Raw genomic sequence first — 16667 nt, forward strand, 5'->3', positions numbered from 1 at the left:
TTTGCGAATGAGGAACTCTCTTGTATTGACCATCTTTTAGATGGTTTCAAAATGTTGTCTAATATCCTTTTGAGGAGAAGATAGAGTTGAGGTGGACTGGAATTACTGTTGACTCTCTTGTTAAAATCCAGTCTTATTGCCAAGAAGACAAAACAACACAAAACATATACAAAAGGGGAAAGAGAAGACTAGCAAAGACAGAAGCATGCACATGGTGTTATTAGTGAACTTGCAAACTTTTATTAGTATTTGGCTGTTTAGGGCAATGCCTTAGCTGCCACTTTCTGGTCACAAGTAGGGTTGCCAGGTATCTGGTTTTCACCCGGACAGTCTGGTATTTGCAGGCTTCGTCCAGTTAAAAAAACAGGAAATACCGGACATGTGCAATGTCCAGTATTTCCTGTTCCCCTGGGTCGGAAGCCCATCGGGGACAATTTTCCCCTGCCGCATATGGCGGGGGGAGGGAGTGAGGAGCACAGCAGAGTCTAGCGAAGAGAGGCAGGAGGGGGCAGTTGCCCGGCGCCAAGCTAGGGGAGCTCTGGGTTGGGGTGGGAGCGGAGTGCACACTGCTCGGGCCCATGTGACCAGCAGAGACTGGGAACTGGCCACGTGATGCCGCTCTCTCTCTCTGTAGTGCGAGCCGAGGCAGCCGGGCCGGGCGGCAGGAGCAGATGCTTTAAAAGTCAAATTGTTCCTTCATGCCTGGCTCTGCGGGAAGGGAGGGAGGAGAGCGCTGGGATGAGGGGGACACTGCGGGGGGCCTGGGTCTGAGGCAGGGGTGAGTGCATTGGGATGGGGGACACTGGGGGGGCCTGGGTCTGAGGCAGGGGTGAATGCATTGATAGTTAGTGTGTGGTCCCAAACTTGAGAAAGTGGTGCAACTTTTGCTTAACAACTTTGGCTACCCCGCCCCCCCCTTGCTTTTTTTGCTTAACAACTTTGGTCTCCCCCTTTTTTTCCTTGACTGAATTTTTTTCCGGTGCTTTTTTTTCGGGGGGGAGTGGACATTCGGTGTGTGTTTGGTGGTGTGTTATGTGGTGTGTTAAACCATCTGACAACTGTTACCAGCAAAGGCGCACTAGTAAACCAGTTTAGACTGGGGCCTGCTGACTAGGTGATAAATGCCTTTGTCCCAGAAGGAGATCCGGCCTGGAACCCACTGTATCTATCACCAGCAGATCTCTCAGATGTTAATAAACACAGACTCTGATCTTATGTTTGAAAAATGCAAAACTGTATTGAATACAACAGGTAATAAACACAACACTAAATCAATAACCAACCCCTCACCCTCTGAAAATAAGACAGGAACGATATAATTGATGTTATACTCAGTCTATCAGAGGCAGCTGATGTTCAGGACCTGCAACCCTTTAGCTGAGGTAGCTGTCGGGGAGGAGCACTGAGGTGTCCTTGGTGAAGTAGAGACGCTTGATGATGTCAGCCTCTGCTTGCACAGCTGACAGATGCGGGATGTAACCGAAGAGCAATGTTGAACACCAGGAGGGCCTTCACCACAGCTGATGCTGGAGGCTCTGTGCGGTCCCAATGATGTTGGGTCGGCTATCAGGTAGCTAGGGCTCATGATACTGGGCTTTCACCACAGTGTGGGCCGAAGCACCCTGTGGGCGGCAGGAGTAGAACCAGGCAGGTTAGACTGGGTTAGACACCACGGTCTCCTCTGTGACACGACTCCTTCTCCAGGTGTAGTGAGAAACTGCGGACCAGATCTCCTCAGACTTCTTGGTTTTCTAGAATCCAAGGCGGGAAACTTCAATGGTCTTGAATGCAAAGCAGGGCGTGCTGCTGTGCGCAAACACGTGGTGCTGGGTGCAGACGACTGGTGTGGTGTGCATGAACACGTGCCGTGTGCAAAGGGTGTTTCTGGCGGCAAAAGTCCTCACAGTCTGTTGGGTTCCATTTTAAAGTCCCATCATGCACCACAACTCCATTTTGGATTGTTCTTTTAGATTCAGTCTCCATTTTGTTTCAGTGCATTTCTTAACAGCAATAAATTCCCACTAACACAATCCTAGTCACAAGTTGACAGCAATTTTGCAAAATATGCTGTATTGGCTGGCTAAGCCAAACTTGTATTAGACAGAAGGGAAAAAGATAGGAAGGGGTATACAGTCATTAAGGTGGGGAAGGAAGAGAGCATACAAAGGGGAGGTGGAGGAAGCCGTTTCACATCTCTGTGATATTTGTCAGGTAGCCAGAGCTGATGAAGGTGGTCATGCCATTGTGCTCCTTCTCCTCTTGCCCATTTTGGTCACTACATTTTTCAGAATTAGAATGAAGAAAAACATGTCAGTTGAGATGAGGAACAAAGAAATGGTTGACCTTTGAAGCTACTGTTTGTGGCTGAGTTTACTGAACATTGAGGAAACTGGTAATTTCATTAGCTATGTGCTGAAGACAGGATTTTCACAAATGCTGATCATTGGCTTTAACTGTTCCCATTAGAGATAACATTACGATTAACCTCAGCTGGAGCAATGATAGGCAAGTGCTGAGTTCTTTTACGAAAAGCTTCCTTCCTCCTTCACACCATGACCACAGTTTTTGTGATAAAAAAAACTTAGATCCCGTAGTTAATGTTCTATACAGTGCTAACCTGTTTTTGGTTTTATAGCACATACAAATTGCAACCTTCCCTTTTGTGTAATTTTTCCTTTAATTTAATTCTCAAATTTGTCTTTTGCCCAAAACTAATCCAGGTACAATTCCAGTGAGATTATATATATATATATACACACACACACACACACACACACACACACACACACACACACACACACACACACACACACACACACACACACACACACACACACACACACACACACACACACACACACACACACACACACACACACACACACACACACACATTCTAAATGTATATAATGCCTTTACAGGGCTATTCTTTGCACTGCACAGTTGATTTGAATAACCCTGAAGTGTATGATAGTATTTTTATAGTGATTTGCTTAGACCATAAAATCATTGGTGTTAATAATCTTTAACTTTTTTCAGTAATTGCTTGTAAATACCACTCTAAGAATCATGCATGGGCACCAGGGTCTGCCTGTGTGGATCCCTTTGCATGATTGTTTCAGGCTTATATAATTTTACCATGGTAGATGGTGTTTTAGAGACTTCTGTAAATAACAGTTTATGTTCTATGACTGAACTGTTGAAAGAAAGTGTTGTGAGGAAGAGTTAAGCTTTTTTTGTATGTTCTCTTATTCACTTATCCTGCAGACAGATGTTTTGGCTCCAAGTAGAGTGCTGTTATCAGCAAGACTATATAGATATAAAAATACACCTTGGCTCAGGGGTTCTCAAACTTTGTGATACTGTTACCCCCCTCTAACTTGCTTGGGACCCCTCAGGAGGTCAGGACCCACAGTATGAGAAACATGGCCTTAGCCCATCTATTTGCAGGACTGTTATTGTGAAATGCAAAAATCTTAATAGGAAATATCTTGTCTATTTTGAGGTACAGTGTTAAAATATGGACCGCATGGTGGAAAGGTATGAATGGTAGAAAGATTTTGTTGGCATGAGTTTGAAATGGTCCCGTATTACATTCAAGTAAGAGAGCCATTTACATTATTAGGTCTTTGCAAAGGAATATGTTTGTTTTTAATACCATACTATGGTATAAAACTTTTCTATTATACCACACTACTGCTTATCTTGTATATACTATATATGCTACAGAAATGATTCTAGGAAGGTTTTAAAGGCTTTTTAAAAAGTCTTCACTACATCAGCTCTGTCTTTCCTTCTGTAAAACAATGTGTTTTAGATGCCAATCATGAAATTGCTAACACGTGGGTTGACAGTTGTGCCTGTGAAATGCTTTTTTTGCTTTAAAATGTCAAATGTATGTACTTGGATTTTGGGGTTTTCCAGGAGCACAATAGTCCCCTCTCACATTTACCAATTGTAGGATCGAGCTTTAGTTACTTTGATTGTCAGGGCTGTTCCCCTCTCTGGCACTCGGAGTGCAGAAGATGGGGGTCCTTCGAGAGCTTCAAAACCTTGCCTCTACAGGCAAAACTATCCCACCCCCCAATCATAATACATAGATTTTGGGGAACTGCTGCTACCATCAAGTGCTTTTTTCCTAAAACTGGGGTGAGCACTTGAAATCAACCCCAAGGGTACCCCCAATCTCTTTTGCCCCAAAAGACCTTGCAAAAAAATAAAATAGAACAAACTGTAGTCTCTGATACCTGACCCTTGTCAGAGGCATGCAGATAGTCAGACCTTCCAGGATGCAAGAATAAAATCATCACCTTAAAATGAGTGATTTTTTTTATTACAAAACAAACAATAAACTTGACTATGCATACTTAGTTGCTAGATGTTACAGAACAAGTGAGGAAACCGAACTAAAACAGAGGAAAAAAAACTTTGGCATAATGCTTAGATGGTAAAGAGGGTGGGGGAGATGCATAGAATCACACAGAACAGTTCAAACCAAACCACAACATAAAGAAAAATTACCCTAAATGTGACTGGATTCATATTTCCCTGGTACTCACTCCGAATTTTCTCTTTGTTCAGTCCACTCCCATGTCCTGAATTCCGTGAAGGGATGGGGGGCAGTCTTGTAGTCCTGCCTGGGTTTAAATCATTCTTTCTCTCAACTCCTGGTTTAACTCTCCCCCACAAAAAAAAAAAACAGTCAAGGAACCTATATCCCTTTGAAATTTCAACCCTCTATCCCATTCTCCCAGCCCCCAGCCAACACCTTTACTAGGTACCTGAGTTAACTCCTTAGTCATCAGGTTCTGGTCAGCACTCCTCCTGTTCATGACAGTGTCCAATTGTGAAGACCTTCAAGAGATGAAAAAAATAATGTAATATACCTCTGAAAATGACCTAATATACCCTTTTTTATAGGCATAAAGATGTTCCAAACTTAGTCTGGTATTTTGGGCTTTTCAAGGGCTAAAAAGTGAATGGTGGGTTCCATTGGGAATCTCCTCTTTTTAGTACTGTAAAGCTCCTATGTCTGATTCTACAGGACAATGGAATTTAAAGACATGGCATTGTTAGGTATGGAAAACTTGTCACAAGGTTAGAGCTAAATCATGCCTATTCTGGGCTTTGAGCAAGTATAATTTGTGGAGTGAAATGTAATATATGGATTTAAAATAAGAAAAACTGTGTGTTCAAAGATTTGAGTAGTATTGGGGAAACTGATTCATGCAAGAGGCTACCCAATGAGGTCGAGCCTGAGTGATAAATATCATATTCCTGTGCAGTTAATTACCTGGATGTCACCCCAACACACAAGTCCTGTGCAAGTATAAAATACATAAATTATGCATGTCACTAGACGCTATCTTATCTTCAGAAAGGGTGGATAACTTGAAAGTTATAGTTCAGACTTGTACATACTACAAAAGCAGTACAAAGCAATGTGACTTGTGATTAATCCATAAAGAGCATGCTTTGGCAAATGCTAGTTTATGCTTAATTTTAACAAATCATCTGAAATGAGTTTTGATTCCAAATCAGCAACACAGGCAACCGATCAATTTCCTTACTCTCATGTTAGAGACACTCTTAAATAAAATGTGTGAAGTGTTAGATTGTAATGATTATTCAAAACTTGATGTGGTGGAAAATTTAATATCTTAATTTTAGCCAACTATTAAGTCATTATGTACATGTAGCTGCCATAAATGTTAGTGGAAGTTTCACAAGTTTACATGATGGGGTAATAGATTCATAATAGATAAAGGGGTAATTGGAAGTACTGATGTTGGTTTACACAAGTAAACTTAAAGAATACTTATTTAATTCATAGCTCTTTAGGCTGTGTAGTAGATAACTTAAGTATCCACGTGTTGTTACTGTTACCCTTGTCCTTTCTCCCACTGAAGCAGGTAGAGGTTCACTAGTGTAAAATTAATGGAGCCCAATTGCGAACATGCTTTTCCAACAGCTTTGTAGTGGTTGATTTTTTTTTTTTTTTAAATCCAAATAAGATTTCATTTCAGGAGACTATATATGTTTTGTGTGTGCGCTGAAAGCAGCAATTACTTTGAGAAATACAATGTACATGAGTGGAAGTAAACTAATACAGATGACTAACAGTGGAAGGTTTTTAAAATAATAGAGAAAAATTTACAAATACTTACATCACTCTTTTATATTCCGTCATTTCAAGTAAACTTAGTTCCAACTTCACTGAATAGGCAAACCTAGTCATTAGTTGGCTTTCTTTTAGCTATTTATAGTAAATTTCCCTACTTTTTCCTCGATTTTCTTTTCCATTCAATTGCCTACTTTTGAAAACTGATTCATACTGTGCAATTTCACACAGGTGCCTGGCAAAATATTAATTTAGGCCATCTCCAATTTTACCATGAAACTGTCAGATGAGAGGAGTGAAAAGCTTTCAGGGTTGCTTTTAGTACTAATTTTTGAAAATGTGTGCTACTTTACATTGTTTCATTCATGATGAGAATATTTTCCCTCCTCTGGATCCTTTATATCCTTACTAGAGCACTAATGGACATCCTTGTTGTACCCATTTTATACCCTTTCTATTCTTGCGATCCTGATTCTTCTAGATGTAGACTTTTTAGAGATAATTTTGGAAACCATTAATATATCTGTGTAATTCCATATTAAGACAAAGGGATCCCTGATATGCACCACACATACTCTTCTAAGACTCAGGGGTAGCCGTGTTAGTCTGTATCTGCAAAAATGAGTCCTGTGGTACCTTGGAGACTAATACATTTATTACAGAATAAGCTTTTGTGGGTAAAACTCACTTCATAAGAATTTTTTCCATGCTACACTTCACTGACATATTTTGCCACATGTATAGATTGATTTCAATTTGATAAATGCATTCAAATTGAATGGTAAGAAGATTTTTTTTTAATTTTTTTTAGGTTTGAAATACGCAATACATATATCCAACACTCTAGGAGTCCTACCACAATTACATTTAAATCTCAGCAGCATTACAATCAGTTCTATAGGAACCTTGCTGAACGGTCTGCAACCCTTTCAAGCATATCTTTTGCAGTGTGCCTGGAAAATCAGCAGACCGGGCTGAGGGAATAACTTCCAGAGCCCTCACAAAGGCATCCTGCCTATTGCCCCCTTTCTGATAATAGGGGAATCTAGCTTGAGTTCCTCTGCTTATTGCAGCTATGGTAGTAAGGCAATGAAGGGAAGCAGTCTCGCTGCACTATTAAACATTTAAAAGTTTGATTAAATCTAGATTTGATCTGGCATAAAAATCACATGGATTTATTTTATCCTTACTTCTAATAACTGAAAATGCATTTCCTTCTGAGAACAAGGGCTACAAGGTGAATTAGAGTAAAGTTACTTTGAGCAATTCTACAAAAAGAAACTTGGTGCATTGGGTTTCTCAGCAGGTGTGATGAGCAAGCACAGTAACATTTCCTGGCTCTCAATTGCACTTTGTGCCTGCTTAGTCAGTGCTTACAAGCATATGGCTATTGAAATTGGCGTGATGTATTTGCTGTGGAATAGGGTTCCTGTAAAAGGTAGTGCCCTGCTTGTTCAGTAAGAGACGAATGTGGCATGCACATCTGATCTAAAACCCTTTCAGCAGATTTTTAATTCATCAGACATGACAAAATGTGTCTTGGGAGATAAAGTGGATAGTTTGTCAATAGCTTGACTAATTCTGTACAGTGTTTAATTACTATTGTCCTTTAAATATGTTGGTTTTCTTTTTTGACACTTGCTATATTGATTTATTTAGGAAAGTTTTAAAAAATTTTTTTGACAAGTGTCATGAGTAAGGCTGACATTGTTTTAGCTATTTTTAGTTAAATTCATGGACCGGTACAGGCAGTAAACAAAAATCTGGTCCATGGCTTGCATTATAAATACCCCTGACTAAACCTTAGCTGGGGATATTTTGATAATATATTCTGTAGCAATGTACTATAAAATTTCATTTTACCCAAAGTACAGGCAGACCCCGACTTACGCGGATCCGACTTATGTCGGATCCGCACTTACAAATGAGGCTTTTCTCGCCCCGGAGCTCACGGGCGAGAAAAGCTTCTCCCGGTCTCCTTGGTCTGCTGGGGGGGGGGGGGGGGTCCAGCAAAGCCGCTGGACCTCCCCAGCAGACCAGGGACACTCGAGCAAAGCCGCCGCCTGGCCGGCTTTGCTCGTTTGCCCGGGAGCAAAGCCGCCCAGGCAGCGGGACCCCCTGCTGCCTGGGTGGCTTTGCTCCTGTCCCCCTGGTCTGCTGGGGGGGGTCCAGCGGCTTTGCTGGACCCCCCCAGGAGACCAGGGGGACAGGAGCAAAGCCGCACAGGCGGAATGCCCGCCTTTGGGGCTTTGCTCGGGGGCAAAGGAGCAAAGCCACACGGGCGGCGGGGTCCCTCCACCTGTGCGGCTTTGCTTGGGTCTCCCTGGTTTGCTGGAGGAGGTGGGGGCGCAGCTAGTGCACCCCCCCAGCAGACCAGGCTTTTGTTGCGGGACGCCTCGGGTAGAGCAGCTGGGGTGCTGCCGGGTTGGTCCTGTCGGAACCTACCGGTGCTGCCGGGTCGGTCCTGTGGGAACACCGGGCAGTGCCACAGCTGTTCTGTCCCAGGCTCCAGATTCAGCAGCTGTTGAAACTGATCAGGCTGATTCCAGGAAGCTGGGGGCAGAGTAACTGTGCCTCCGGCTTCCTGTAGTCAGCCCCTGGTCAGTTTCAGTGGCAGCAGCTGAATCTGGAGCCAGTTCTGACTTACATACAAATTCAACTTAAGAACAAACCTATAGTCCCTATCTTGTACGTAACCCGGGGACTGCCTGTATAGCATTTTTTAAAAGACGAGGCAGTTAACCACAAACTTAGTTTAAATGTATATTTAGCTATTCCATCCCCCTGGGATTGGCTCCCAAGACAGCTTAAGCAACAATCACACCAGCTGCTGCTTGGGCAGTCCCCAGGGCCAGCTGCCTGAGCAGCTGACCTTGAGTTCAGCCACATGGGTTACTGCAGAAGTCAGAGATTGTAGAAAGTCACGGAATCCATAATTTCTGCAATCTCCACTGACTCCAGTCATGAATCTTGCAGAATTTCCACAGGATAAAGTTGGTTTATTAGAATATTGTTCTTACGGGGATGATGATTCTTAGCAAGTGTCTAACTTCTTTCATACAGCTGTGCCTAGAATCCCCCCCATGACTCCTTCTGTCATGGCTTCTCTTCCCCTCCTTCAAATAAGAACAGCCATACAGGGTCAGACCAAAGGTCCATCTAGCTCAGTATCCTGTCTTCCAACAGTGGCCAGTGACAGATGCCCCAGAGGGAGTGAATAGAACAGGTAATCAAGTGATACCTCTCCTGTAATCACACACTTCTTTCCATAACTTCTGATAAATATATAGTGATTGGAGCCTGTGAATGTGTCATATATTCCATTAAAGCCATTTTGATGAAGCGCAGTGCTGTTTTTACACAGCATACCACAGATTAAAGTCATGGTCAGTATTTGCTGGCACATTTAAGACAGCTAAATATGTATTTAAACTAAGTTTGTAGTTAACTGCCTCATCCTTAAAAAATAAATAAATACTATACATTGGGTAAAAAGAAATTGCAGAGCATGTTGCCACAAAATACATTATCAAAATACCCTCCAGAGAGAAAAGAACTTTTTCAATAAGCATGTACTCAACCATGCCAGTGAAACCAATTTAAGAACCCATGTGTATATCAATATTTTTGGATTATAGTAAGGTTGCAGGAAAAACCTATGTGAGTATTTAATTTTAAACAGAATAGTAATTCATGAAGGAGCAGAGTTGAGGTGTTTGCAACCTTAACATTATTGCTTTCAGACTTCCTGTGTGCTAATTATACAACAGAAATGTTCTCTCTTTTTCTTAAATGGTGGTGGGATGGGAGTAATTCTATGATGATGCACTATTGGGCTAAACAGCACCAGAATACTTTAGATGCTTGCCTCGCCTGCAGACCTCAGAATATGTGCAGCTTCAATCTTACAAAAAAAAAAGGGGGGGGGGAGTGTAAAGGTTACTGTTACTGCTTTCTCTTAGATTAATAATGTAAGTAAAAATGTGCTAACCGCACACTTTTAGAGCAGCAGCAAGCTGTGATGCATAAGTTGCCACAGGCATTAAACTATGATACAATTATTATGCTGTACATGTTCAAAGCACAAATTTCAAAGGTTCAGAATTAGTCATATCAATACCAGTTTTTACTGGTACACTCAAACTTTTCCAAATGAGGGATATTTCTATGCCAAATTTCTGTGTTCAATCCCAGCTATTGTGGTCCTACAAAAGTTCAGAAGAATGAGCAAGATATTTGTTTTAAGGGACAAGATTTCAAAACAGCTGCATTTGTGTATTTCTTTTTGACCCCAGATGCTCATCCCCATACCTCCAGGCACAGACTAAACTTAGAAAACTTCAGCCCAATAGCTGAAAGTTTTAAAAGGTTATCAGCAAATGAAAACATAGTTACAATGGAAATTCTTGCAATCACTACACTTAAGATTATATACATCAGCTCCTGCTATCATAAAATTCATTGAAAGGAATGGTTTGATGATTAAAAATAGCATAACTGTGTGTCAAACTTAGTTAAAATTGTGTGTTAAGAAACCAGTCTTTGATATGTAATTGTAAATATACGGCTAATTTAAAAAAATCGTCAATGGCTATGGAGCCAGGTTTCAAACAAAACCCCATTGGTTCCCTGGGAAGTTTGACATGCATTAAGCCACAGGTGGCGAGCTTTGTCTAGAATTGTTCACATGCCAAAAATAAAATGGAGGAAAGCCTTGCAAATAGAAAAACTGCCTGCTTGTGAAAATGAATCATAGAGGTCCTAATTTAACAAGGTACTTGAGCAAGTTCCTAACTTCAAGCATGTGAGTAGGCCCACTGTCTTCAGTGGACCAACCATAGGGTTAAAATTAGGTACTGGATAAACTACAGTCTCAGGGACAGATAATGAACCTCTTGTTCAGACTCATGTAACTGTTCACTATTGTGAATAAGTAGTTCATGATGTTGGACTAAATACTTTAGTAGTGGTCATGTTGCACCCTATCCAACTCCCAGATAAATCAATAGGAAAGATCCATTGCCTTATGTGGGAATTGGATCAAGCCTTTTGAGTCCATGTACAGGCAATACATTACTTGAAATTGCTTACCAACTTTACTGGTAAGGGACCAATTTTAAAAAAGTGCCCAGCAGTAATCCTTCTTGTAATGCTCTACCTTGGTTTACCACTCCTGCTTATTGTGAAGGTGAATGTTGCTATTACACGTACCTGGGTGCTATATGTTAGGCCAATGATTCTCAACCAGGGGTCCAGGCATCCAGGGGGGCTGCAAGCAGGTTTCAGGAGTCTAAGCAGGGCAAGTATTAGATTTGTTAGAGCCCAGAGCAGAAAGCTGAAGTCCCACTGCATTGGGGCCCTGAACCCCCCCCCCCCTCTGGTGTGAAGCCAAAGCTTAATCAACATGGCTTTGAAAGAAGGCCCTTGTGGATTGGGAATCCAGGTAATTGCAGAGCTTGCTACCCCCCTCCCCCGCTGGTTCTAGCTTTTATATGCTAAAAAAAAGTTGTCACGTAGCTGGGCCTTGAGATTTTACAGCATGTCATGAAAAGGGCTCAAAAAGAAGGTTGAGAAACCCCTGTTTTAGGCAACTAGAAAAGAGAACAAATTGCTTAATGCTAAGCTCTTGCACTGGGCCATATCAATTAAATTGTCTGGGGTTTTTTTTACACTAATTAAACATTCAAAAGACTTCCTTGGCTTATAAAGAATTGATCGTGCTAATGTTACCATAACATTCATAGATTTGTATGATGCAGTAATAATGAATCATCTCAGCCCAACCCAGTTAAAAGGTGCAGCCATCATGATGTGTAATTTTGATTCAAGTAGAGACACAACCAAACCACTGAACAGCCATCAGCAGCTGTGCAGTGCAGCACTTCATGATGTATAATCATAGTTCAGTTTTTACCTGGTTAATATTTAATAAGTTTCTCATTGTACAGTTTTTATGTACAAGTTCAGAATTCAGTTTGTCTCTGATTAAAGGTCTTTTGGCTCATCATAGAAAAAACAAATTAAGGGGTATATTAAAATAAAATTTGTCAGTAATAAGTACTGTACTTCTTGGAAACAATTCTCACTGGACTCGCTTCTGATTTTAACCTAACTAGTCCCTTTAAAGAAAGAGGGATTATTTTTTATAATCAGTATGCACTTCTCATGTACCCTTGCTTTCAGTGTATCATTTCTCATTTTGCCTGGGGCTGTCTGACCCTCTATTCTGCTGCAGGCCCCTCCCCCACTTGACCCCTTCCCTCAGACCCTCCACCCACTGAGCCTCCTTTCCTGAGTGCACAGCTGATTTGCGGCATTCAGACTCTGGGATGGAGGATAAGAAGTGGAGATGGAATGAGAATCAGCTGATTCATAGTACTTAAGAAATGCTGGGAGGGAAGGGGAGAAGTATGTAAGTGCATGAGCCACAGTGCCGGGAGAGGGAATAGAGGGCAGGTACATGGGTTGCATGTACATGGGTTGCATGTGGCCCGCGTGCTGTAGATTGCCCACCACTTTTTTAGGGACATTTTTTTAAAGTTGCTATTACACTTTTTAAATTTGTTTTTAAATTTGCTGCTCTTAAGTCTTGTAAAAGTTTGATTTTTGCAAAGTCTGAATTTTGACTGAGTTTGATAAGACCAAATTCTAGTATGCTACATCAGTGCAGCTCCTCTGGGAGAAATTATGCTTAGCTGCATAGGTGCATGTCTAATACAACTATTTAAATCCAGTGGAGTTATAGAATCATAGAAGATTAGGGTTGGAAGAGACCTCAGGAGGTCATTTAGTGCAACCCACTGCTCAAATACGGTTGCCAGGTTTCCGGTATTGACCTGGACAGTCTGGTATTTTCACCTCCTGTCCAGTAAAAAAAATTCAGAAAATACCGGACACCTAAAATGTCCGGTATTTTTCTGAATTTTTCCCCTAGCCAGGATGCGAAAATACCGGACACCTGGCAACCTTACAACAGACTCAGCAAATGGGCCCAGCCCCTGGCTCCCGTTTACCTGGCTCTGCAGGGAAACTCCCTTGTGGCTCAGCCAAAAGAAAAAGATGGCCACTGGCAAAAAACCTCAAGACCTGAGCAAGGGGAAGCAATGCCTCCCCTGGGTCTTAGTGCTTAATTTCTCCCTAGCCCTATTCTGACTCTGCACTCAGTTAAAGGGGCCATACAGTTTTAATGCTGTTTTTATTTATTTTTTTGCTTAATAACTCTCAGGATCTCTTTTTTTCCCCCTCAACTTTCGTATCCCCTCCACTCTCACCCCCCCCCCCCCAACAGAATTTTTTCCCCAGTGGTTTTTAGTAGGTGCTGGGGTGTTCGTTATTTTTGTTGAAGCCATCTGACAACCCTATGCTCAAAGCAGGACCAACCCCAACTATGTTAAATTTATTAACAGCCATACTTGATATATCTGAACCACACATAATTGTCACGGGGTTATATGACAGTCACTATTTATTTCTGCATTATGATTTCAGCTATTTTGTACTTTATTTTCTTATGGAAAGTAAAAAGAAATTCCCACTAATTTACAAGGCAGAAGAACAGATTAACTTGTTTTAGTATGCTCATTTAGTGTCTAGAAGATTTACCCAGGAATGCTCTGGTCCTTAACTCAGTTTTTGTTTTTTGGAAAGTAAAATGAAAATGTCAATGCTTTATTTAAATCATTACTCTGGGGTGGGGCTGGGAATAAGGGGTTCAGTATGCAGGCTGCCCCAAGGAGAGGGGACAATCCCAGCTCCCTTTCACCATTGCAGCTTGGGATCAGGTGAGAAGCACCTCTGTGGCTGCTGCAGTTCCAGTAGGCACGGTTAGGGGAGGAGTGCAATGTTTCCCCAGCTGGGGCAGGTCCTGGATCGTCTACTCCCTGCACTCCTCAGCCAGAGTGAGGAATGCAGCACACTGTGTACATTCCCCTTGTTCCTTGACTAAGGGGAACAGCTAGCAATCTTCTTTTGCAAATTGGGGGGTGAAAGGGGTGGGAAGCTTCAGCTCCCCCCCCCAAAGGGGGCCCAGGAGGCTGGAAGACTTGGGGAGGAGTGCACATGCCACTAGCCAGTCCCTTTCACCTGCCTGATGAGTCAGTTTTTCTGAATGGTTTTATGAGAAACAAACCCATTCCAGGCACATCCCATTGTCCTGGCACAACCAAACCCTTACCTTGCTTTAAGTTATGATAACCGGAAACTGTGCTGAATTTGGTGGTCCAGGTCTCACGGTTAGGAGTTCAGGAACAAATGGACAGACAAATTATCTCAAATATATACAATAGATATTCATACTTCTCTAGCATTCAGGGTGATAGATGGTCAGAATTTCCATTTCAGAGGAAATGTCACCAATTTGAAATTTGTTTCTGTTCTGATTCAGAATGGAAACATATTTTCAGAATTTTCTGTGAAATGAAGTTTTGATAACATTTTTATTTTGAAAGTAATGAAGCAAAAAATTGCATGTTCCTCGGATTCACTAGCAGCTCCTGACTTGAATAGCCGCAGTGAAACTGTCAAGAATTATTTCCATTGTTGCAGCCATATTGTTCTCAGGATATTAGACAAATTCTGAAGACTGCTCTGTGAAGTTCGAAAGCGTATCTTTTACACCAAAAGAATCTGAGCCAATAAAAGATATTTCCTTAGCCATTTTGTCTGGCCAGAATGGTATATCATTTGCAGTCAGAGGTGCCAGGATTTCCAGGGTCTTTGGCTTCAGAATAGCCTGGTGACCCCAGATCTTCCAGCCTCACTTCCTAAGCTGCTTAACTTTCAAAACAGCTGGCTTCATAGGCTGCAGGAGTTGGGTTCTCAACTGGGCTCCCAACTCCGCTTCAGTCATTTTGGTGGGCTGCTGAGGAGTTGGGCAGGCAAGGTTGCAGGCAAGCTTTGAACACTGCCTTTGGAAGATGAGTCAAAAACAGCATGTTTCCATACCATGTTTTGCTTTCTGTGGATTAGCAGTTCCCAATAGCAAACATTGTTAGGAAAAATTCTGACAAGCCCTCCTCAGTGGGAATGCAATACAGGCAGTCCCCGACTTACGTGGATCCGACTTATGTCGGATCCCTAGATACGAACGGGGTGAGGCAACTCCCGCACATGCGCAGCAGCATTCCCGGGGCTCGCTCACCTGGGTCCTAGGATCCTCCTCCTCCTCGGGCCGGCTCCGACTGGGGTCCCGCAGAGCTGCTGGGCAGAGGAAAAGTGCCTCCCCACGCCCACTGCCCCCTCCCCTGAGCAACAGGCTGCCAAACAGACAAAAGCAGCCTCTCTGCCCCTCCTCCCCTCTATACATGCCGGGCTCCCGGAGCGCAGCAGCGTCCCTGGGGCTCGCTCACCTGGGTCCTAGAATCCACCTCCTCCTCCTCTTCGGCCGGCTCCAACTGGCCTCTGCCTGCAGCAGCTGGCCACAGGGACAGGGATCCCGCAGAGCTGCCGGGAAGAGGAAAAGTGCCTCCCCACGCCCGCTGCCCCCCCCCCCCCCCCGCGGCCTCGCATCCTGCACGCCTCCCCCCTCCCCCCCTGCCAGCAACAGGCTGCCCCCTCCCCTGAGCAACAGGCTGCCGAACAGCAGACAAAAGCAGCCTCTCCGCCCCTCCTCCCCCTATACATGCTGGGCTCCCTGGGCAAACAAAGACTCCACCAAAACAAACAAAGTGCTGGCCTCATTGTGTTAGCAAAAAAAGGACCCTCCTCCTAGAACCCTGGGTGGTGTGTGGAAATAAAGCTATTAGCTCAAAGCATGGTGCAGAGCTGTTTGGTATTTGATGAGTTACTCCTTTAGTCCTGAGTTTGTCACAGGGACAGAAATAGATGTGAAATCTTCTGAACAGGGGAACAGACAGCAAAACAAACATTAGAGGGGAGTTAACCTTTCCCTATGCTATCCAAAACTAAAAAAAATGTTTGGCTAGAGTTTCCCCTACAATATGTACCAGTTCCGACTTACATACAAATTCAACTTAAGAACAAACCTACAGTCCCTATCTTGTACGTAACCCGGGGACTGCCTGTACCTGATTGTCCAAATGAGATGTTACCACTTGTTGCTTTAATTTGGGTTTCTTATTTGATGTATATTTTTCCCTGGGTATCCAGGCATGGAATGCCATAGCCATAAAGTTCATGTGTTGCAAATTTTGGGGCACTGCTGTGTGTTATTCCACAAAGTGCATTATATTTCATGGATAGCCATGAGTGTTTCAGTGTATACTGTGTTAGCCTTTGGATAATTTTGAAATTGCTTATTTTTTTCATTCATTTATATGAATGACTTACTCTTTTTGTGCCAGTTAAGCTTATAAATATAAATTAAACATACCAATTATTTTACTATTTTAAAATATGGTGGTAGTGTCTAGAGGCCCCCAGATAGGGATCAGAACTTCAATATGGTAGGCTCTCTATATACATTGTGGTTATTACTACTGTCCACGTGTAATACATGAATAGAAACAAACAGTTTCTATTTTAGCACTTTATTTTTTTCCTCCCTTCCTCCATCCCCCACTCTGAATAGCTCAAATACCAGTTGGAA

General features: G+C 42.6%; 1 protein-coding gene and 1 long non-coding RNA gene across 7 annotated transcripts in view; one reads left to right on the forward strand and one right to left on the reverse strand.

Annotated features, from left to right (window-relative positions):
* RB1 (RB transcriptional corepressor 1) overlaps window positions 1-16667 on the forward strand; it is a 152369-nt gene that overhangs the window by 64438 nt on the left and 71264 nt on the right. The gene's annotated exons all lie outside the window — the stretch shown is intronic.
* On the reverse strand, window positions 708-15584 carry LOC102445424 (uncharacterized). Of its 2 annotated transcripts, XR_332060.4 has the most exons (5): window positions 14295-15584; window positions 11333-11411; window positions 4782-4854; window positions 4560-4678; window positions 708-2275 (listed from the first exon to the last, which is right to left on the reverse strand). It is a non-coding gene; the product is annotated as an uncharacterized LOC102445424 (long non-coding RNA). The 2 variants fall into 2 exon arrangements; XR_012900667.1 differs by lacking the exon at window positions 4560-4678.

This window comes from Pelodiscus sinensis, chromosome 1 (genome assembly GCF_049634645.1).
Source record: "Pelodiscus sinensis isolate JC-2024 chromosome 1, ASM4963464v1, whole genome shotgun sequence".
NCBI lineage: Eukaryota > Metazoa > Chordata > Testudines > Trionychidae > Pelodiscus > Pelodiscus sinensis.